The following is a 22839-nucleotide window of genomic DNA, read 5'->3' on the forward strand; positions in this document are numbered from 1 at the left end:
GCCTTGTACACACGAGCGGAATTTCCGATGGAAAAAGTCAGACGGAAGCTTTTCGTCTGATATTTTTCGTCCGTATCTATACCCCATTGGACTTTTTCCGTCGAAATTTAATAAGATAGAGAACATGTTCTCAATTTTTTAAAAAAAATTCTATTGGAATTTCCGTTCCCCATGGATGTTCAGAAACAATTCGACTCATGCTCGGAAGCATAGAACTTCATTTTCTCGGCTCGTCGTAGTGTTTTACGTCACCGCGTTCTTGACGGTCGGATTTTAGTGTGAACGTGTGTATGCAAGGCAGCTTGAGCGAAATTCCGTCAGAGTTTATTCCAACGGGAAAACCGGTCGTGTGTATAGGGCATTAGGCTCTAATCATGTGCTTCACAGAAAAAAACACATAGAAATCCATACGTCTAGCCCCTCACATGGCAATTGGGGGGGGCACCACTTATGGACTGGCTGCCTCTGATCTAACCTCTCACCACACCTCCTAAAACTAAAAGAGAGATAGATAGATAGATAGATAGATAGATAGATAGATAGATATAGAGATTAGATAGATAGATAGATAGATAGATAGATAGATAGATAGATAGATAGATAGATAGATAGATAGATAGATAGGGCCAGATTCACAAATGAGATACGACGGCGTTTCTCCTGATACGCCGTCGTATCTCTGTTTCTATCTATGCGACTGGTTCATAGAATCAGTTACGCATAGATATCCATAAGATCCGACAGGTGTAATTGTTTTACACTGTCGGATCTTAGGATGCAGTACTGCGGCCGCCGCTGGGGGGAGTTTGCGTCGTAAACCAGCGTCGGATATGCAAATTAGGAGTTACGGCGGATCCACGACGGATTTTCGCGTTCGCTACGTCGCCGCTAGTCTAGTTTCCCGTCGCAAAGTTAGTCGTCGTTTTAGGTGCCCTAACTTTAGTCAGCAAACGTTTTGCTGTCTAAAGTATGGCCGTCGTTCCCGCGTCGTTTGCGTAAGCCGTCCGGGAATACGGAATTACGATACGCGTGTCGCCGTTCGAAAAAAATGACATCGCGGCGCACAAAGGACAACGGGAATTGCGCAACGGAGCATGCGCAGTAGGTCCGGCGCGGGAGCGCGCCTAATTTAAATGGCACACGCCCATTTGAATTGGCCCGCCTTGCGCCGGAGGCCGCCGGCGTAGTTTTCATCGCAAGTGCTCTGTGAATCAGGCACTTGCGATGAAAACTTGCGGTGGTGTAACGTATCTACGATACGTTACGCCGCCGCTCCCCTACGTGAATCTGGCGCATAGAGATTAGATAGATAGAAATATAGTGTACTTTTATGTTGTATTTGGTTAAACATTCTTTAATTTCTGTTTCTTCCTCTTGTCCTCTGATTCCAGCACTTTGTCACTTCTTTCTCTGGGGCTCATTATCACAATGCTGAGTCTGAAATTTCTGGTTCTGTTGGGACTCGCTGTGATCCTTCTGACCCGCTGGATGGGGATGGGAAATAGGGCGGTGAGTATCTGACTTGACTATGGTATTAACTACGGCTTATGCTATTAATAATAAAAACCCCATCCCGTCCCCTAGAGCTGCACGATTAATCGCGGAGAGAATCGCAATCTCGATTCTCCCCGCCCGCGATCTCCCCGCGGGATGACCCGCGATTCTTTTGTGTCACAGCCGGTTCCACGTAACCAGCGTGGAACGCAAATGGCGCCGATACCGGAACCGACGTCAGCAGCCTGCGCCGCTGGATGGATGCCTGGGCTTCTCTCACAGTTCTGTACAACTGTAGTGTGTATCCATGCGCCACCCAGTGGTTGCTGGCGGTACTGCTTCTGATGTATTAATCTTTCTCACAGTTCTGTACAACTGTGTGTATCCATGTGCCACCCAATGGTTGCTGGCGGTACTGCTTCTGATGTATAAAAAAGAGACCAGTGATATGTCTATAATGTTAAAGACCATATAACTCCTATAAAAAAAGCAGAATCAAAGTTTGATTCTGCTCTTTTCATAGGAGTTATATGGTCTTTAACATTATAGACATATCACTGGTCGTTTTTTTAAATATTCATATTTTCAGATAAATCACAGGTTTATTTATTTATTTGGGGGGGTTTCTGGCATTCAGTTTTTGAGAATCGTGATCTTTAGTCTAAGCAAAAGAATCGTGATTCTCATTTTGACCAGAATCGTGCAGCTCTACCTTCCCCTAGTAACCACACAAGACTTGAATGGGGTAAATTGGCCAAGACGGACATTTTATTAACCAAAATATATATAACCCAAATATATATATATATATATATATATATATATATATATATATATATATATATATATATATATATATATATATGTATATATATATATATATATATATATATATATATATATATGTATATATATATATATATATATATATATATATATAAAAACTTTCAATAATTAAACATAATTAACATAATAACACATTAACCTTTTATTTCTAAACTCCCAGTAGTTTTTAATACCCTGGGGCACAAGGTCCAATTGGCATAACCCATCTCTGTACCTGCTAGTCACTTCTAGGCCTCCAGCCGCTAAAACCTATGACTCAGAGACAACTAGCAGGTACCCATACACCAACTGGGAGCCGTACCTCAGATGGGTCCCTAACCAGGGATGTATCTTGGCCTAGGCCTAGGGTGGCACTTTGCGGGGGGCGGCACGGGCACCAAAGCCGCCCCCCGCACGAAAAAAAAAGACCCCTGATCCGTCCTTTTATTTAGTCGGTGGCCGCTTCCGGCTCCCTCATAAATTTAGCCCCTGGCGCGGTGGCCTGTAGCGTGGCACTTGCGCTAGCAACATACATGGGGCATACTTGGCCAGGGGGAGGGAGCAACTGACGCCCACATTAAATGGCCGGTGATTGGCCAGACTGGGTGCATGTCATACCAGAGGCGGACATCAGTCCCTGCCCTCAAGGAGCTTACAATCTAAAGTCCCTAACTAGCATTCATACACATGGTAAGGGCAACAATTTAGACAGGAGCCAACTGGATTGATTGATGTAAGTATGGAGTGAATGGTGCTTGAGTGTGCTAATGTACAGAGAGTAAGAGGCAGAGCTCTAACAGGAAAAGGTGGAGCCTAAAGTGGAAGGGGTGTGGTTTACAGATGATAGGGCGTGCCTTGAACAGGAAGGGGTGGGTCATATTTAAATTAGGGGGCGCATGAGTTTAGTCAGGCCTAGGGCAGCACAAAACCTAAATACACCTCTGTCCCTAACCATGCCTTCTAGGTGCCCATCTGACCTAGCAATGACCTTGCACCCCGCCATCACGTCCGCCACTCACGGCCATCGATAACCCCCATAACAGTAAACAATCACTCCTTAAAAACAGGGCGGGAGGGTGGTAAACTTCTTACCCTGTGCTGCCTCATGGCGACTGCCCCTTCCTCTTCCTTTCCTAGCACCCGGGCCTACTCCTCCCCCTAATGGCTCTGCCAACCCCACTCCTAACAGGCGTCCTACTGGAAACGCCCCGTTAACCCCTGTCATGCCCGCCCTCCACTGATGCCTGCGGCAATGCTGCCTTTCTTTATGCAAAGTAACACATAGAACACAGTAGGGTAGATTCAGTAAGATATGCGCTTTTTTTTACGTAGGCACAGGGCACCGTTTTTGCCCTGCGCCCCCGCAAATTTTCTGCGCTACCCGCGATTCACGGAGCAGTAGCTCCGTAAATTGCGTGGGTGCTCCAGCAAAATGCCCGGCACAATTTAAATGATCCTGTAGGGGGCGGGAATCATTTAAATTAGGCGCGTTCCCGCGCCGATCGTAGAGCGCATGCTCCGTCGGGAAACTTTCCCGACGTGCATTGCGGCAAATGACGTCGCAAGGACGTCATTTGCTTCAAAGTGAACGTGAATGGCGTCCAGCGCCATTCACGAATCACTTACGCAAACTACGTAAAGTTAAAATTTTGCGACGTGGGAACGACGGGTATACGTAACATGGGCTGCCCCTGCTAATAGCAGGGGCAGCCTTACGCGAAAACCGCCGTACGCAAACGACGTAAACTGCGTACGCAGGGCTCGCGTAACGTTGTGAATCGGCGTTAGTATGCAATTTGCATACTCTACGCTGAGCACAACGGGAACGCCACCTAGCGGCCATCGCAAGAAAGCAGCCTAAGATATGCGGGCATAAGAGCCTTATGCCACGCATATCTTAGGCTGCAGTCGGCGTAACGAGGTTCCTGAATCAGGAGCATTCGTTACGCCGGCGCGAATAAGCAATTGCGCTGCGTAACTATGGTTACGCAGGCGCAATTGCTCTCTGAATCCGGGCCAGTGATGTCATAAATCATCTCTCGTTGTCATATTTATTTCATTGGTTCCCATTCATTAATCTCCATAACACTGAGATCAGATATAACTGGAGGACATTTAGTTTGCTCTGTGCCACAATTCAATGTCAGACTTCCTTTAAAACACAATTGATTCTACATATCTTGTCTTAATGTTTGGGAAACCGGTAGACGTTAGCCGACATGGGAAGGAATAAAGCTGGTCATACTAGAGTAGAGTAGATTGTCCAACCAAAGTTTTTGTACAAAAGTTCCTTTCATTTGTTGACTTGACAAATGACATTTGAAAATACTTCAAAATGTAATTTGCTTTTAACATATAAGTTGGAAGAGATTGTAAAATGACCCCAATTTTTTTTAAATGTACATGTTAAAACCTGTTCTCTAAAGAAACTTTTTCCATCTCGCTCTTCAATTTTATTGTCACTATGGTTGAAAAAGAACACCCCATGTGACCCCCTACTTACCATTAGAAAATCAGACAAATGTTCTTAAAAAGGTTCTCTAACCAAATTCTTCTGCTGCATGGCCAGCATAAAGTTGTTGGGCCAGATCCACAAAGAACTTACGCCGGCGTATCTATTGATACGCGGCGTAAGTTCTACGAAGCGCCGTCGTATCTTTGTTTTGTATCCACAAAACAAGATACGACTGAATGTGGGCTAGATCCGACTGACGTACGTCTTAGTACACCGTCGGATCTTAGGTGCATATTTATGCTGGCCGCTAGGTGGCGCTTCCGTTGATTTCCGCGTAGAGTATGCAAATTAGCTATATACGCCGATTCTCAAGTGTACGTCCGCCCGGCGGACATTGTCGCTTCTTTCTCGCGCTCGCTGTAATGTGTTTTTCCTATCGCAGCGAGGGCGAGATGTACAGCACCCTGTCGCCGAAAACCAGCGCGATGCGATCGCGCTGGAAACACATTCTCGCGGGCAGGTACTGTACCGGGCTGTACATCATATACCAGGCTCTACATTATACAAAGGGCTCTGTACATCATATACCAGGCTGTTCATCATATACCAGGCTCTACATTATACACAGGGCTCTACATTATACACAGGGCTCTATACATCATATACCAGGCTGTACATCATATACCAGGCTGTACATCATATACCAGGCTCTACATTATACACAGGGCTCTGTACATCATATACCAGGCTGTACATCATATACCAGGCTCTACCTTATACACAGGGCTCTGTACATCATATACCAGGCTCTACATTATACACCGGGCTCTGTACATCATATACCAGGCTCTACATTATACACCGGGCTCTGTACATCATATACCATGCTGCACTATATACCATGATCTGTGGGGCTGAGCTATATACTCTGCCCTGTGATGCTGAGGGTATATAGTCTGTCCTGTGATGCTGAGCTGTATACTCCTAACACTATGGGTGGAAGCAAGTGGAATACAGGGGACGCAGTGGGCGGATTATATCATGGGTGTGGCTTATGATAAGTGGGAGTGGTCAAAAAGGAACGGCGCCCCCCCCCCCATGCTTAAACTTCACCAGCCGCCACTGACAACTACCAAAGCAATTGTATCATTTATGTTGATTTTGTTCTTTCTGATGTTTTTCATTTCTATTTCAGAAGAAGAGAGAAAAGTAAAGAAGAAATATTTCTACAGAAGATGTTGATGATGATGATGAAGAGTATGAGATCCTGGAAGAAGTTGAGAATGGAATCTAGAAAAAACTCTCATATATTATATTCCACATATTCCACTCTGAGAAAACCGTACAAATCTTCTCTGATCCCAGGGATCACCACTGATCACAGTCCATAAACAGTGTATGAAACAGAGATAATTGGGGGAGAAGTGTTTGAACTTGTTCTCCCGCCGATGATCTCCGCCCAGTGAGAACTCTTATTGAATGACACAGTAACGGCCAGTTTATGAAACTGCGATCTGAGCGATTCACTGGCGATCTGAGTCAGAATTCACACTGCCCAACAGGGGCCGACTGACATTTCGGGCACTCAGGCACTGCCCGAGGGCCCCATGCCACTGCCCGAGGGCCCCATGCCACTAGGGGGCCCCATCAGGGTTGCCAGCCTCAGTAAAACCAGGGACAGTATGTAAAAATCTGTGTTTTTAAAAAAAAAAAATCCCAAGATTATAACAGCCCCACCCAGGGCTGGCCTAATAGCATCACGGGACCCTGGGCAAAGTAATGCCCTGGGGCCCCTACCAGCTTGCCCCAATTCACACACCTACTTTCAAGAAATAAAGTATAAATAGTCGATAGGATTAAACATATATTCATTAGTGCTTTCAATAAAATGGATTTTACAAACAGAAAACGTTCCATAAATCAAAGACTGGTCAACACAAAGGGCACAGTACAGGAGAGCACAATACTGGGACCAGGAGGGTACAGTATAGGTTCTGGGACCCTTCCCGGGAAACGACCATATCGGGACAGTTTAGTAAAAAGGCATGACTGTCCAAGAAAATCTGGACAGTTGGCAAGCATGATGTAATTCAAGATTATTGTGGGGCCCCCATGTACCTGGGGCCCCTGGGCAATGCCCAGGAGTGCCCTTGCATTAATTTGGCCCTGGCCCCGCCTCTCCAGAACCTTTTCATGTATGTGTATTCTGTGTGTGTGTATATTGTGTGTCTGTGTGTGTATACTGTGTATGCATACTGTATGTGTGTGTGTTTATACTGTGTGGCCCCATAATCTATTTCCTGGGGGCCTGAAGAATGTGGAAGAGGGGTAGACATTTGACACGTGTCATGTGTTATGTCAATAGTCTCTTCTTCCAGGCGTTTCGTTCCCAATATCAAGACTTAGGCTATCTTAAAAGATTCAAAGTTTATTCTTCAAGATAGACAAGCAAAATTCAGTGCTTACATAATGGCAGCTGGTAACACATGGCAAGATGGTTGCTTCAGAAGGAGGAAATAGATGTTATGATGGTACGTCTTTCTGTTCGGCTTCCATAGTGAAGGCTTCCTGCTGGGTGGGCTTCCTACCCCCATCTCCCTGTAGGGTCGGGTGACCCCATAGTTCCTTAACTAGCTACTCAAACCACATGGATTCTTATACTGTTCTTAAAGCCAAGGTAAGCATAATTTACATTTAGAATAGCTCCAAGAAAGGTGATGCTCCTGTCACAAACGTAACACCCACTTGTGTATATTAAGTAACATTACTCCACCCATTGTCTTGACGTAGAACTTCAAGAATAGATGTTACATACACAACATATTGCCTTTTCTCTTCTCCTCAGCAACCTTCAAAATTAACATGTTTCAATAGAGATGACAGAAACGTTTATCACATAAAATAGTAATAAATTCAAAATCTAACAGGGCCCCATAATCTCCTATTCCCCGGGGGCCCCATAATCTCCTATTGCCCAGGGGCCACATAATCTCCTATTGCCCAGGGGCCTCATTAGTTGAGAATCAGGGAGGGAAGAGGGAATCCCGGGGATCTGAGGAGGAAGGAGGAAGATTATTAACTTCCTTCTACCTTGTTCAGACCCCCCTACACTGTAACCATGTCCCCCTGTAATATTTATGTGTACACATATATATATATATATATATATAATAATGTGTGTGTGTATATACATAAATATATTACGTAGGGGGACTCGTTATTTTAATAACATTAACCGCTTAACCACTTCAAGCCCGGGCCAATTCTTGGGGGGGGGGGGTGATCTTTGCGCCTGAGGCTCAGATGCTGGGAGGATTTCGGACAGCACACAGAAGGACTCCTTCCTGGAGGCTCGGTAGCAAAAAGAGGACAGCGGGAGAGAGTCGGCACATCTGGGAGATCTCCTGAGGAGTCAGCCTGGTGGGCTGGAGAGTGTTCCAGTATGGAGAGGACTGTGGAGAAGTTAGCCAGGAGGGCTAGCGAAAGGGGCAGCTGGTTGGTTGACAGTGCCTGAAGATGTAGATGTAGAAGGTGTAAGCTGGATGCTGATTTTTCCTTGCTAAACACTTAAAGGGGCCCCATATACCCCCTTCCAGCACACATCCCCCCTCTCAGGACAAATTGTCACCCTCTTATACCCCCTCCCAGCACAAAACCCCTTTCTCAGCACAAAATGCCCCCCATATGCCTCCTACCAGCATAGATACCCCAAATCTCTCCTTATACACATTATATTAATCTCCCCCCAAATCCCCCCTCTCCGCACAGATCCCCCTGTCAGCACAAATCTCTCATATACCTAATTTCAGCATAAATCCTCTCCAAACCCATCCTACTTATACAATCTATCTTTCCCTCTCCCCCCAAATCTCCCCTCTGAGCACCAAACCCCCATATACCCCTTCCAGTATAAATCCCCTCCAAACCCCTCTTCTTACACAAATTCTCTTATGGCCCCCCTTATTTAACCACTTAAGACCCGGACCTTTATACAGGTAAAGGACCTGGCCAGTTTTTGGGATTCGGCACTGCGTCGCTTTAACTGACAATTGCGCGGTCGTGCGACGTGGCTCCCAAACAAAATTGGCGTCCTTTTTTCCCCACAAATAGAAATTTCTTTTGGTGGTATTTGATCACCTCTGCGTTTTTTTTTTGCGCTATAAACAAAAATAGAGCGGCAATTTTGAAAAAAAAGCAATATTTTTTACTTTTTGCTATAATAAATATCCCCCAAAAATATATAAAAAAATATTTTTTTCCCTCAGTTTAGGCCGATACGTATTCTTCTACATATTTTTGGTAAAAAAAAACGCAATAAGCGTTTATTAATTGGTTTGCACAACATTTATAGTGTTTACAAAATAGGGGATAATTTTATTGCATTTTTATTAATTTTTTTTTTTACTACTAATGGCGGCGATCAGCGATTTTATTCGTGACTGCGACATTATGGCGGACACTTCGGACAATTTTGACACATTTTTGGGACCATTGTCATTTTCACAGCAAAAAATGCTATAAAATGCATTGTTTACTGTGAAAATTACAGTGCAGTTTAGGAGTTAACCACAAGGGGGCGCTGTAGGGGCTATGTGTGACCTCATATGTTTTTATAACTGTAGGGGGGCGGGGCTGGACGTGTGATGTCATTGATCGTGTTTCCCTATATTAGGGAACACACGATCAATGAAGCTGCCACAGTGAAGAACGGGGAAGGTGTGTTTATACACAGCTCTCCCCGTTCTTCAGCTCCGGGGACCGATCGCGGGACTCCAGTGGCGATCGGGTCCGCGGGTCCCGCGGCCACGGAGCTTCGGAACGCCCGTGACCCATGGCTGGGCACTTAAAGAGGACATACAGGTATGTGCTTATGTCCAGCCGTGCCATTCTGCCGTCGTATTTCTGCAGGAGGCGGTCCTTAAGTGGTTAATCCCTCCCCACCAAATCCTTTCTACAAGAACCCCCCCCAATACAAATGCACTCACCTCCAAATTTTCCCATGCAGCAAAAAAATCCTCTTAATCCCGCTCAGCATAAATCTCTCCCTTATTTTCTTTCCTGCCCCAAGCACAGACTTCAGTTACTGGGACTTCAGCGCTGGGGGATCTCCATTCCAGGCTCCTCCTCCTGGCCAGTCAGAACATACGTGAGAGCTGAGGAGGAACCTATGGGAAACTTCCCCCCGGTTCTCTGCCACTATTTCTGCTGTAAACATGCAGCCGGCTGGGAAAGATAACGGCTGCTACAGTATCAGCGGTCACTGCACTGGAGACCTGGGAATGCCCCACAGGAGATGTGGGCAAATGCTTGGTGCTGGCGATTGCCGATAGTCCCGCCCCCGCCTAGTCCCAGCCTTGGTGATACCACACACCGCAATGCAGTCTCTGTATTGCAGCTGACATGCCCCTGCGGGCTGCCTGCCACAGTAACTTAATGTGACAGGCAGTGGGCGGGGAGATGTTGGCTGCAATATAGAGACTGCATGGGGGTGTGTTGTACTCCATACACCCTACACAAGAGCTGGGCAGAGCCAACCAGTGCCCATGGTTTCTTGCCCCCGCTAGACAAGTCACTGAAACCAAGGGCTGGAACTTGTTCCAATACTGGGCTCCACTCCCGGGCCAGCCTTGATTCGCCGGGACTTACATTAAATCCCAGGATGGTCCCCGCAAATCCGGGATGGTTGGGAGGTATGGTATAACACACACAGTCAGAGCATATAAATGGCAACCATTCAGTCATAGAGCAGGCAGAGCACATACAGGAAGAGCACACCACAAAAAAAGAGGACACACACTGTGAGAAACGGTCCTTGTCAGTACAGGGAAGAGTTGGGGATGGGGTGTACCTGCTGCATAGGATTCAAATAATAAACTAGTGGCGTTGGGGGCTATGTAGTAGTGTCAGGACCTGGATCACCTGCTGGTTGCATTGTGGTTCCCAGAATGGGAAGTTGTAGTTCCAGTGTCCACCAGCAGGTGTCTCCCAGCAGTAATCAGTCTCCACCTGATGCCTGACATGGAAATACCCTCCCAGCAGCCAGCTACCTGGGAGGGTATTTAGTTCCTCCTCTATTATTCCCTTATGCATGTCACCACCAGAGAACTTGTATTAGCCTAGGTTCACACTGCTGCAAATTCAAAACCGCGATTTTACCGTGATTTCGCGGCTGCGATTTTGCCGCGATTTCGGCCGCAATTTAATGTAAATAGTACAGGAACTACTTTTTGAAATCGCAGATGCGGCGTCGCACTGATTAGGACAGTGCCATTGCCGACAATTGCCGCCGATTTGAGATGCGATTTGACATGTCAAATCGCATCTCAAATCGTTCCAAATCGTACCCAGTGTGAACCAGGGCTTAGCCCTGGTTCACACTGGGTACGATTTGGAACGATCTGGTTCACACTGGGTACGATTTGGAACGATTTGAGATGCGATTTGACATGTCAAATCGCATCTCAAATCGGCGGCAATTGTCGGCAATGGCACTATCCTAATCAGTGCGACGCCGCATCTGCGATTTCAAAAAGTAGTTCCTGTACTACTTTTTGCGATTTCGGGCCGCGATTTACATTAAATTGCGGCCGAAATCGCGGCAAAATCGCGGCAAAATCGCGGTAAAATCTTGCATTTTACCGCGATTTTGAATTCGCAGCAGTGTGAACCTAGGCTTAAGGTAGAATCCTGTTCTCCTTATGAGTTGGGATGTTTGCTCCACCCTGGGACCAGCTGTTAGTCGTCATCTCATCAGTGTCCCTATAAATCTCCACTTTCCCTTCCTGTCCTTGCCCTAGTATAGGTTCCTGTTTATGGATGCTGACTTGGCTCGTTCTTGACTTGGATACTTGGTTTACCGCTTGGACTTTGCTTATCTTGTTGCTGACTGTGACGGTATCGGTATGATATCCCCGTCAAAGATTCCCTTCTTCCATAAGAACATCACCCCAATATTCCACTAGGAGGAATATCCCTGAGATCGCCCATTAAGCCACACATTAGTCCAGGCTTACTGCTAGAACAAGACACTTTAATGACACAAAAACTCAGCTTATATGTGGTTACAGCCTGTTAGGAACGCCCCCCTCACACAGTGGGGTTTCCCATACAGATTATAGGAGACAAGTCGGAGCCGACCATGCAGACACGTTTCTTTAGATAAAGACATCAGTGGAGTTAATTAATACACTGAAGCAATCAGAATAATTAACATACTACTTCTCTAATCATTTAGCCTGATGATACAATACACATCTTTTAAGGGTAAACACAGATCTTCTTCACACAACACAATAGATCAATTAACGTTTGGAATAGTGAGGGGACATTAGCACGTCAATAACCTGTCAGAGGAATGAATCACACATGAAATTCCTTTCTACCTCTACCCATATGGCTAGCAGGGAGCAGTAAACTGAGACATATAGGCAAATGTATCACAATGGCCCCCCTTTTGCTCCCTGCTCCGGCAAACCCGGTTGGACCTTCCCTGGTCCAGTAGGGTTGACGGGTTCAGAGCTTTTAGTCCGAGGTTAACTCCGTTTGGCATGACTGACCTCCCTTGGCAACTGCTTCAGACTCAGGTATGTCACCGGGTCGTCAGATCACACGCCGGTCAGTCCCCAAGTCTTTGTGCGATCTGCAAAGTCACCAGAAGTTAGTGTGAAGCCAGCGAATGGGTCTGTGCGCCGCCGTCTAGGTGTCCCGCTATGGGAGGGGGCAGGTTATGGCTCTGAAGTGACAATCACAGGAGATTCATAAAAAGAAAAAGTTATATTTGTTGAAATGCTGTAGCACTGGTGCTCAGAGTCCGGGGGGGGGGGGAGGGGAATCAGAGCCCCATAAGGTCAGCCACCCCCTGCTCCCTCCGCAGCCGCCGGTTCTCCTCTTGGAGCTTCTCCAGCTCCATCTCCAGTTCATGGAGCCTGGGGGGGTTAGCCTGCTGTGACCTCAGGTGGTTGTTCTCCTCCTCCATGCGGCTTATGCATTCCTCCAGCTCTATGTACTCACGGATCAGCTCCTGCTTGCTCATGTCCTGCAGGCTCTCCACGTGGTCCTTCATCATCAGGAACTGGGTGGTGGTGTAAGGGGCCACCGGTGGGCCCTTGGTGAACATCTCGGCCCGCATCTGGGATGCCCGCTGCGACTCCCTCTCCTCCAGTCGCTTCTTCTCCTCCCAGGTCAGCTTGTTATACGGCTTCCAGGACCTCTTCTTCTTGGGGGGTAGCTGGCGGTGCCTCTTTCTGCCCAGCTCCCTCCAGGGCCCCTCCGTCTCATGGCTGTCGCCCATGACCAGCTGACAATGGTGTTCCCTGTTGTCCGTAATACCAGATTGTACCGTGAGGACTTCGTAAACGGTGTCCGATGGTTCTTCCAGACCCAGCTCCTGGAGATCCCAAGCCGAGTCTACACAATGGGCTGCTGCTGGTGGGCGGTACCCAGGTTGAGACCAATTTGACCTGGTGTTGTCGTTCATGGGGCAATTCTGCTTGAAGTGACCCAGCTGTTTGCACCGGAAGCAGCGTTGTTCGTTGTCCTCCTGGCGTGGATAGCGAGGGCTAGATGTCATCGGTCTGTTAGGTGGTTGGTATCTAGCGGCTGGTGGGTGTGAGGGCACCGTTGGTCGTGGAGGTTGTACCCGTGGTGTGACCTGGTTTGTCTTGCGAGTATCCGCATATTCATCTGCCAACTTCGCGGCCTCTGGTAGAGTCATGGGCCTGCCATCTCTCACCCAATCTTTGACATCCGTCTGGATGTGATTGTAAAATTGCTCCAGGAGCATTAGTTGCAAAATGTCCTCTGCGGTGGTGGCCTGGCTGCTGTTAACCCAGTTAGAGGCCGACAGGGACAACTGGCATGCCCATTCCGCGTAAGAGTCTTTCGTGGTTTTGCGTGAGTCCCTGAACTTCTGTCGGTGGGACTCTGGGGTTACTGCATAACGAGCCAGGAGCACTTCTTTAACCCGGGCGTAGCTATGGATATCCTGATCTGGCACGGTCCGGAAAGCATCAGAAGCTTTGCCTGACAGTTTGCCTGACAATATTGCAACCCACTCTCTTCTAGCTATTCGGTGCAGGTTACATTGTCGCTCAAAATCCGCCAGGTAGTTATCAATTTCACAGTCCTTTTCATCAAAAGCTTTAAAAGCGCTAAACGGAATCTTCCTTGCGTCTGCTGTGCTGTACTCACTGTTCGGAGAAGGTGCGGCTGCTTGTTGGACTGCTGCCAGTTTTAACTGTAGCTCTGCGTCTCTTATTTGTTTAGCCTCCTGTAGTTCTGCGTCTCTTATTTGTTTGTCTCTTATTTCTTTAGCCTCCTGTAGCTCCATCACTTTCAGCACCACATCCGGCGTTGGGTTCGGGCCGAACCAAGCTAGCTTCTCTCTCATTAGTTTGTTGGCTGGCGATTCCTCCTCCTGAATCACTGGTGTCTCCATCTCTTGTACTGCTGGCGTTGCTGCAATCCCGTCCTCCTGGTCTAGCTCCATTGATTCTGCTATGATGACCCGCTTGGTTTTGTTGCTAGCAATCCTTCCACGAACTTCCAGTAGTTCTTCCAGTGTCTGCTTGGAATCCGGGTGTGAAGGGGAATAGAAGGGAAAATCCCACTGCTACCAACCAATTGTGACGGTATCGGTATGATATCCCCGTCAAAGATTCCCTTCTTCCATAAGAACATCACCCCAATATTCCACTAGGAGGAATATCCCTGAGATCGCCCATTAAGCCACACATTAGTCCAGGCTTACTGCTAGAACAAGACACTTTAATGACACAAAAACTCAGCTTATATGTGGTTACAACCTGTTAGGAACGCCCCCCTCACACAGTGGGGTTTCCCATACAGATTATAGGAGACAAGTCGGAGCCGACCATGCAGACACGTTTCTTTAGATAAAGACATCAGTGGAGTTAATTAATACACTGAAGCAATCAGAATAATTAACATACTACTTCTCTAATCATTTAGCCTGATGATACAATACACATCTTTTAAGGGTAAACACAGATCTTCTTCACACAACACAATAGATCAATTAACGTTTGGAATAGTGAGGGGACATTAGCACGTCAATAACCTGTCAGAGGAATGAATCACACATGAAATTCCTTTCTACCTCTACCCATATGGCTAGCAGGGAGCAGTAAACTGAGACATATAGGCAAATGTATCACACTGACCCTGCCTGTTTCTGACGCTGCTTCTGATTGACCCCTGTGTGCATCCGCCTTGATGCGCTTACTTGGATTGTCCTTTCTCCTCCTGGATTCCTGCCTTCAGCCTCTACTAAACCATGAGTTGTTGCTGGGGGTTTTGGTTAGGCTCTTTGCACCATCCATTGCGGTTCCTTATATTCTGGCTGCAGGATCTCAACCGTCCCCCCACCTAATACCAGGATAACAAGACTACTGGTCAGGAAAGTGGAGGGACGGTTGTAATCTCCTGGCAGACCTGACAATGCTCCTGTGTTTTGTCTGCTAGTCAGATACTGGTTGCTATTGATTCTGAGAATAAGAGGGGAAAATATTGCGCTAGTCTAAAAACTAAACCAAAAAGGTGCAAAAAACAGGTGAAAATGCAAACCACATAAGAGCAGCTGCACAAAACGTGACCAAAATTCAAATACAACTATAATTAAAATGCAGCGCTAAAAATAAGAGAGATCAAATCGCACAAAGTGAGATGTGCCTCAATGTGCAAAAAGTGAGACATAAATAAATAAGTCCATATAAAGTCCATTCAAAAGACCATGGAATGTGATAATGAAATCAGACATGTAACAATAAGGCCTTGTACACACGACCGAACATGTCTGCTGAAACTGGTCCGTCGGAACAGTTTCCGCGGACATGTCCGACCGTGTGTAGGGCCTACCGGACAGTTTTCCGGCCTAGTGGACAGGTTTCCAGCGGACAAAAGTTTCTTAGCATGCTAAGGAACTTGTCCGCTGGAAGCCTGTCCGTCGGACATGTCCGATTGTCAGTACGACTCACCGGACATGTCCGCTGGCCCGAAATCCCACGCATGCGTTGAAGCATTGAACTTCCTGGTGCGCGCACGTCGCCGCGTCATCGTCGCCGCCACGTCACCGCGTATTCTGTCCGCGGGGAATTTGGTCTGATGGTGTGTACACACATCAGACCAAATGATCCCAGCAGACATGTCCGATGGAAACGGTCCGCGGACCGTTTTCATCGGACATGTCTGGTCGCGTGTACGAGGCCTAAGGGTCATCTCATAAGCCTTCTTGCAAAGGAGTAAGGGAGAATACTCTTACCGGAACCGGTGAATCTACTTATTAGGCAGATCGTTAGAGCGTGTGAAATCCCAATGGCAATTCGCATCAACTGGTATGAAGACTCTGGATAAACCACACAAGTCGCAAGATGGGAACTCGTTTAAAGGAAATCCCGGCCTTGAAGGGACTCTGGGTTCACTGGATATCCCTGTGGTCCTCAGATGATGATGAAGTGACCTCTAATCTAGGAATCTTTTTCAGGACTGAAGGATGGCATGATGGAAAAAAACTCCAAACAGCAACTCAATCAACCACAACATGGAAGAAAGTGCTCCGATAGTGCACGTAAATGAGGGTTTATTGAAAAACCAACAAGACTTAAAAGTGATCACAATACAAAACATGTTAAAGGGCAATGTGGTGTACCAATCTTGATGCGTTTCGTACACAAGTACTTCAACTGGGGTATCAATCTGCTCCCACAAATTAGTGGTTATGACTAAGGCCTTATAGGCTGAAACGCGTCAACCCTTCCTATTGCGTTTGTCTACTGTGGCTTGTCAATAAATACGTCAATTGTTTAAGAAAAACAACCAGAGTGCGGATCATCTTTTCCTCATGCTCCCACAAATTGCCTTACATTTATAATAAAAACTTCAAACATAACTAAAATCTAGCCAATCAGTAAAATTTCTAATGCTGACACCTAATTGGAAGAAGTCCGCCACCGGATCAAGTGGGCGTGACATCCCCCAAACCTTGAACCAATCGGAATTGGCGCTGAGAAAACTTCCCAGGTCAAATGATGACAGTGAAATGACTCACAGGAAGTGAACACAGCGGCGGCCAATCGGGACTGCAAAAAAGCCTGCCAAAATCAGGAGAAAGAGATGGCTGTGGTGATGCAACACCCTCATGTCCACTCATCCCTCCCCATTGGCGGAACCTAAGCCCTGAATAGCCAATGGGCTTGGTACACCACTCCACTTATTGCCCTTTTTTAAAATATTTTGTACTGTGATCACTTTTAAGTCTGTTGGTTTTCCAATAAACCCACATTAACCTACACCTCCTCTTTTTCCCCCTTTCTTCCATGTTGTGGTTGATTGAGTTGCTGTTTGGAGGTTTTCTCCATCATGCCATCCTTCAGTCCTGAAAAAGATTCCTAGATTGGAGGTCACTTCATCATCATCATCTGAGGACCACAGGGATATCCAGTGAACCCAGAGTCCCTTTCGAGGCCGGGATTTCCTTTAAACGAGTTGCCATCTTGCGATTTGTGTGGTTTATCCAGAGTCTTCATACCAGTTGATGCGAATTGCCATCGGGATTTCACACGCTCTAACGATCTGCCTAACAAGTAGATCCACCGGTTCTGGTAAGAGTATTCTTCCTTACTCCTTTGCAAGAAGGTTTATGAGATGACCCTTATTGTTACACGTCTGATTTCATTATCACATTCCATGGTCTTTTGAATGGACTTTATATGGACTTATTTATTTATGTCTCACTTTTTGCACATTGAGGCACTTTGTGCAATTTGGTCTCTATTATTTTTAGTGCTGCATTTTAATTATAGTTGCTATTGATTCTGAGCCTGATTCCTGCCTGAGCCTGCTGCAGCCTTATACCTATATCCTGCACCTTGCTGCTGTACCTGCTGCCTTGTTCCTGATTAGTGTTGCTCATGAATATTCGTATTGCGAATATTCGGCTCGAATATGGCATATTCGAGTATTCGCGATATATTTCGAATTTCGCGGTGAATATTCGCAATTCCGAATATTCGCATTTTTTCAATTTTATTTTTAAAACAGATCACATCCTATCGACGTCTAAAAGCATTGCTGGTATGATTAGAGACCCTGGGCCGAGTAGCTAAGCTGAGGCGATCATTTTATGTTGCCTAATATATAAAAAAAAAAAATTGCGAATTTTCGCTATTGCGAATGCGAAAATGATTGCGAATTTTCGATAACTGTGGTAGGAGAACTCTGATTGTCTCTGATGCAAAAGGGGGGGGCTTTGTGTATGTTTCTGTTATGAATATTTGTATGTTTGATATTATTTTTTTTTTGTAAGAAGGAAAAAATTGCGCATACCTTAAAAAAAGGGGAGAATACAGCAGCAACTCAAAAATGTTATACAACATAATTTAATACAAGACAGAAAATGGAGTCGCTCTACAAGAATAAAAAATATGTCTAGTGACAAGACATGTGGGCAAATTATAAAATAAGCAAGCGCAATTAACTTGTGAAATACACAGTGAAACAAATATATAAAGAAATATAGTCCCAATAATAGAAAAATAATCTTTCATAAAAATGTCTTTGATATGTGAAGTGAAAAAAAGTCCAAAGCATGCAGCATGAACGTGTTCAATCTTCAAGGTGTTTGATTGACAAACGGCTGTGACAGATGGATAGAGTAAAGAATCACCACCAATGCAAAACACTTTTTATTTTCTATTGTAAAATATCACGAATATTCTGAGCCAATCAGAGTGCTCCTTCCGCATTTGCCGAATATTCGCAATTATTTTGTATTGTAAAATATCAAGAATATTCTGAGCCAATCAGAGTGCTCCTTCCGCATTTGCCGAATATTCGCAATTATTTTGTTTTGTAAAATATCAAGAATATTCTGAGCCAATCAGAGTGCTCCTTTCGCATTTGCCGAATATTCGCAATTATTTTGTATTGTAAAATATCAAGAATATTCTGAGCCAATCAGAGTGCTCCTTCCGCATTTGCCGAATATTCGCAATTATTTTGTATTGTAAAATATCAAGAATATTCTGAGCCAATCAGAGTGCTCCTTCCGCATTTGCCGAATATTCGCAATTATTTTGTATTGTAAAATATCAAGAATATTCTGAGCCAATCAGAGTGCTCCTTCCGCATTTGCCGAATATTCGCAATTATTTTGTATTGTAAAATATCAAGAATATTCTGAGCCAATCAGAGTGCTCCTTCCGCATTTGCCGAATATTCGCAATTATTTTGTATTGTAAAATATCACGAATATTCTGAGCCAATCAGAGTGCTCCTACCGCAGTTATCGAAAATTCGCAATTATTTTCGCATTCGCAATAGCGAAAATTCGCAATCATTTCATTTCGATAAAATATCACGAATATTCGAATTTAGCGAATATATCTCGAATATTCGACTATATATTCGAGATATATCGCGAAATCGAATATGGCGTATTCTGCTCAACACTATTCCTGATCCCAGTCCTGGTTCCCCATCCCTGACTGTTCCGTACACCTCCAGTCTTATCCTGTTGATCTGCGTTCCCCATTTTGTTTTATATTTGTAGCGCCTGGTTACTTAAAAAGTACCGGTGCTAGTTAAATTTAGAGGGGGATCACAGTGTTAACTGACTCTGATCCAATTATTATGTTAAAAAATGGTCTCTGTCTCAGCTTGGCTGTGCTGTGGGCTGTCTATTGTTACTGGGGTGTAGTTCCTACCCCAGGGCGATGGGTGGCAGTAGTGGAGTCGAGGTTTGGGTGCTCTTCCTCAGAAGCCTATCAGGAGGGTTCAGCCTCGCAGTGCATGCTGGGGGAGGGTATTTATGGGGCAGACGCCATTAGTCTGGGTCTTCTTTTTCGGAGTGCGGCACCCACCTTCAGGGTGACTGCATCACGGCGCCCCGGCGTAATGGCCTTCCAGGCCGGCATGCGCGTGCCACGCGGTGTTCCTGGACCATGTTGGTCCAGAACATTTGAGCTGTGGCCGGGAGCCCAGTAGTTGACTGGGTTTGCCATCCTGAAGATCCCAAGCGGTATTGCTGTTCGGTGGGGAGTCCATCTGAGGAGAGCCAATGAAAGGCTGGCGATCCAATAGGGTCTCGACAAACCACCGGGGATCAAGGTAGCCGGACACTGAGAGGCTGGTCACCTGTCAGTCGGTACCTGAAGGAGATCCAGACGCAATTCTATCAAGGAGGATCATCTCTGTAATCAAGTTCATTTCAGGAGGGTCTGTGGCAGAGACTTTTCCTTCAAGTTCAAGTGACACCCTGGCTGCCAGGTCAGTGAGAGAGGCCTGTCCAGGTACGCTATACCCGCTCTGGCTAGAGTGGCGGAAAGTACAAAGTATTGGTGGGAGCAGGACTGTTTCCCTATTGTTGCGCTTGAGTCTGCTATCTCTCCTTCTACTTCACCTCTACTCCTTATCACAAGTTCTAATGTTTTTACCCGGCTGGGTAATAAAGAGCACAGAAAAAGACACCTGTCGTGGACATTCCGTTACTGCTATACGCACCATACACCCATAGGATGGCGGCAGAGACACGAGGCAACATACCACCCAAAACAAACCAGCAGCTCCTTCGGGGGTAGTGCTACATATTGTTTATCGTTAATTTGCTTCACTAAATTTTGTTTCACTGTAAATAAATCTTTCTTAAAGCGGATCTCCACCCTAAAGTGGAGTCCCGCTGATCGGCACCCTCCCCCCCTCCGGTGTCACATTTGACACCTTTCAGGGGGGAGGGGGGTGCAGATACCTGTCTACAGACAGGTATCTGCACCCACTTCCGGCCCTACGATACGGGCAAAGGACGGGTTTTTTCCTTCCTTCCCGTCCGTCCCCCGTTGTATGCTGGGAACACTCGGCTCCCAGCACACAGCGGGAGCCAATCGGCGGGCGCAGCGCGACTCGCGCATGCGCCGTAGGGAACCGGGCAGTGAAGCCGGAGCGCTTCACTTCCTGGTTCCCTCACCGTGGATGGAGGGGGGAGCAGCAGGGTGACGAGCGATCGGCTCGTCATCTGCTGCGATCACCGCTGGACTCCAGGACAGGTAAGTGTCCTTATATTAAAAGTCAGCAGCTGCAGTATTTGTAGCTGCTGGCTTTTAATATATTTGTTTAGTGACACATCCGCTTTAAATCATACCCAGTCTGGTTTTCAGTTTCCTGAGTGTAACCACACAGATCTGACCATCCCTGCTGATAGATTTAAAAAAAAATTCTTGTGAGGGATCTTCTCTCTTGACCACTTAAGGACCCCTTCATGCCGATATACGTCGGCAGAATGGCACGGCTGGGCACATCAATGTACCTGTACGTTGCCCTTTAAGCCCAGCCGTGGGGCCGTGCACGTGACCCGGTCCGAAGCTCCGTGACCGCGGGACTCACAGACCCGATCGCCGATGGAGTCCCGCGATCGGTCCCTGGAGCTGAAGAACGGGGAGAGCCGTGTGTAAACACAGCTTCCCCGTTCTTCACTGTGGCGCCGTCATCGATCGCGTGATCCCTTATATAGGGAATCACAATCGATGACGTCACACCTACAGCCACACCCCCCTACAGTTAGAAACACATATGAGGTCATACATAACCCCTTCAGCGCCCCCTTGTGGTTAACTCCCAAATTGTCATTTTCACAATAAACAATGCAATTTAAATGCATTTTTTGCTGTGAAAATGACAATGGTCCCAAAAATGTGTCAAAAGTGTCCAATGTGTCCGCCATAATGTCGCAGTACCGAAAAAAATCGCTGATCGCCGCCATTAGTAGTAAAAAAATTTTTTTTTTATAAAAATGCAATAAAACTATCCCCTATTTTGTAAACGCTATACATTTTGCGCAAACCAACCGATAAACGCTTATTGCGATTTTTTTTTTTACCAAAAATATGTAGAAGAATACGTATCGGCCTAAACTGAGAAAAAATATATTTTATATGTTTTTGGGGGATATTTATTATAGAAAAAAGTAAAAAATATTGCATTTTTTTTAAATTATCGCTCTATTTTTGTTTATAGCGCAAAAAATAAAAACCGCAGAGGTGATCAAATACCACCAAAAGAAAGCTCTATTTGTGGAAAAAAAAGGACGCCAATTTTGTTTGGGAGCCACGTCGCACGACCGCGCAATTGTCAGTTAAAGTGACGCAGTGCCGAATCGCAAAAACTGGCCAGGTCCTTTAGCTGCCTAAAGGTCCGCGTCTTAAGCGGAGGTTCTGCGGCAAATCTTTTTTTTTTTCTGATATTTAATAGGTTTCCTCATTATAAATAAATACTCACTCGTTTGATGTCATGAAATATCCCATGTCCGTTTTCTGGCAAAAGAAGAACTTTGAAAATGGGAGCATGGCAGTTTCCATTTTGCTTGTGGGCATGTTGAAGCCCACAAGCAATGATTTCCTGTATGCGGTGAATGCTGATCTCACTGCTCGTTTCCGCGCATGTGCGGGGTTTATGGTTGCCATCACAACGAACAGCGCCATTGAAAGTTCGCGCCCCGTTGTGATGGAAATCCTAGTACGGCGTTCCGCAACACCCAAGCTCCCAAGATTCATTGCGGCGCTGGGAAATACAGTAGCAACGCCTACTCCCGCAGGAGTCAAGTCCCGTAAGCCAATCTTGAAACAGCAGTAATACGGGATTTACAGAGAGAGGAGAAAAAAAAAAAGATTTGTCAAGTGAACATGTCGGCAGTGTGCTGAAGGGGACAAGATAAAGTTGTTAATCTGGGTGAACCTCCGCTTTAAATTAAAACAAAAAATCTGTGAGTGCGCTTCCTGCCACAAGGTGGCTCCCTTTGCATCTGCTCAGTAAGGGGGGTGTTCACACTAGTGGCAAGGACTGTCACTTCTCTGAAAAGGGATCTCCTCACGGATTGCTTTTAGAGGCATTTGACAGGTGGTGAAGAGGTGATATGTCGCCTTCTAACTGCCTGTTTTAACCCCTTACTGCCACACCACAACCGTATGCATTGCATGGTTGTGAATGGGTCACGATGGTCAGGTCACAGTGCCACTGAACATCACAGGGGGTATAATTTTTTTATCACAGGGGGTATAATT

This window comes from Rana temporaria, chromosome 1 (genome assembly GCF_905171775.1).
Source record: "Rana temporaria chromosome 1, aRanTem1.1, whole genome shotgun sequence".
Taxonomy (NCBI): Eukaryota; Metazoa; Chordata; class Amphibia; order Anura; family Ranidae; genus Rana; species Rana temporaria.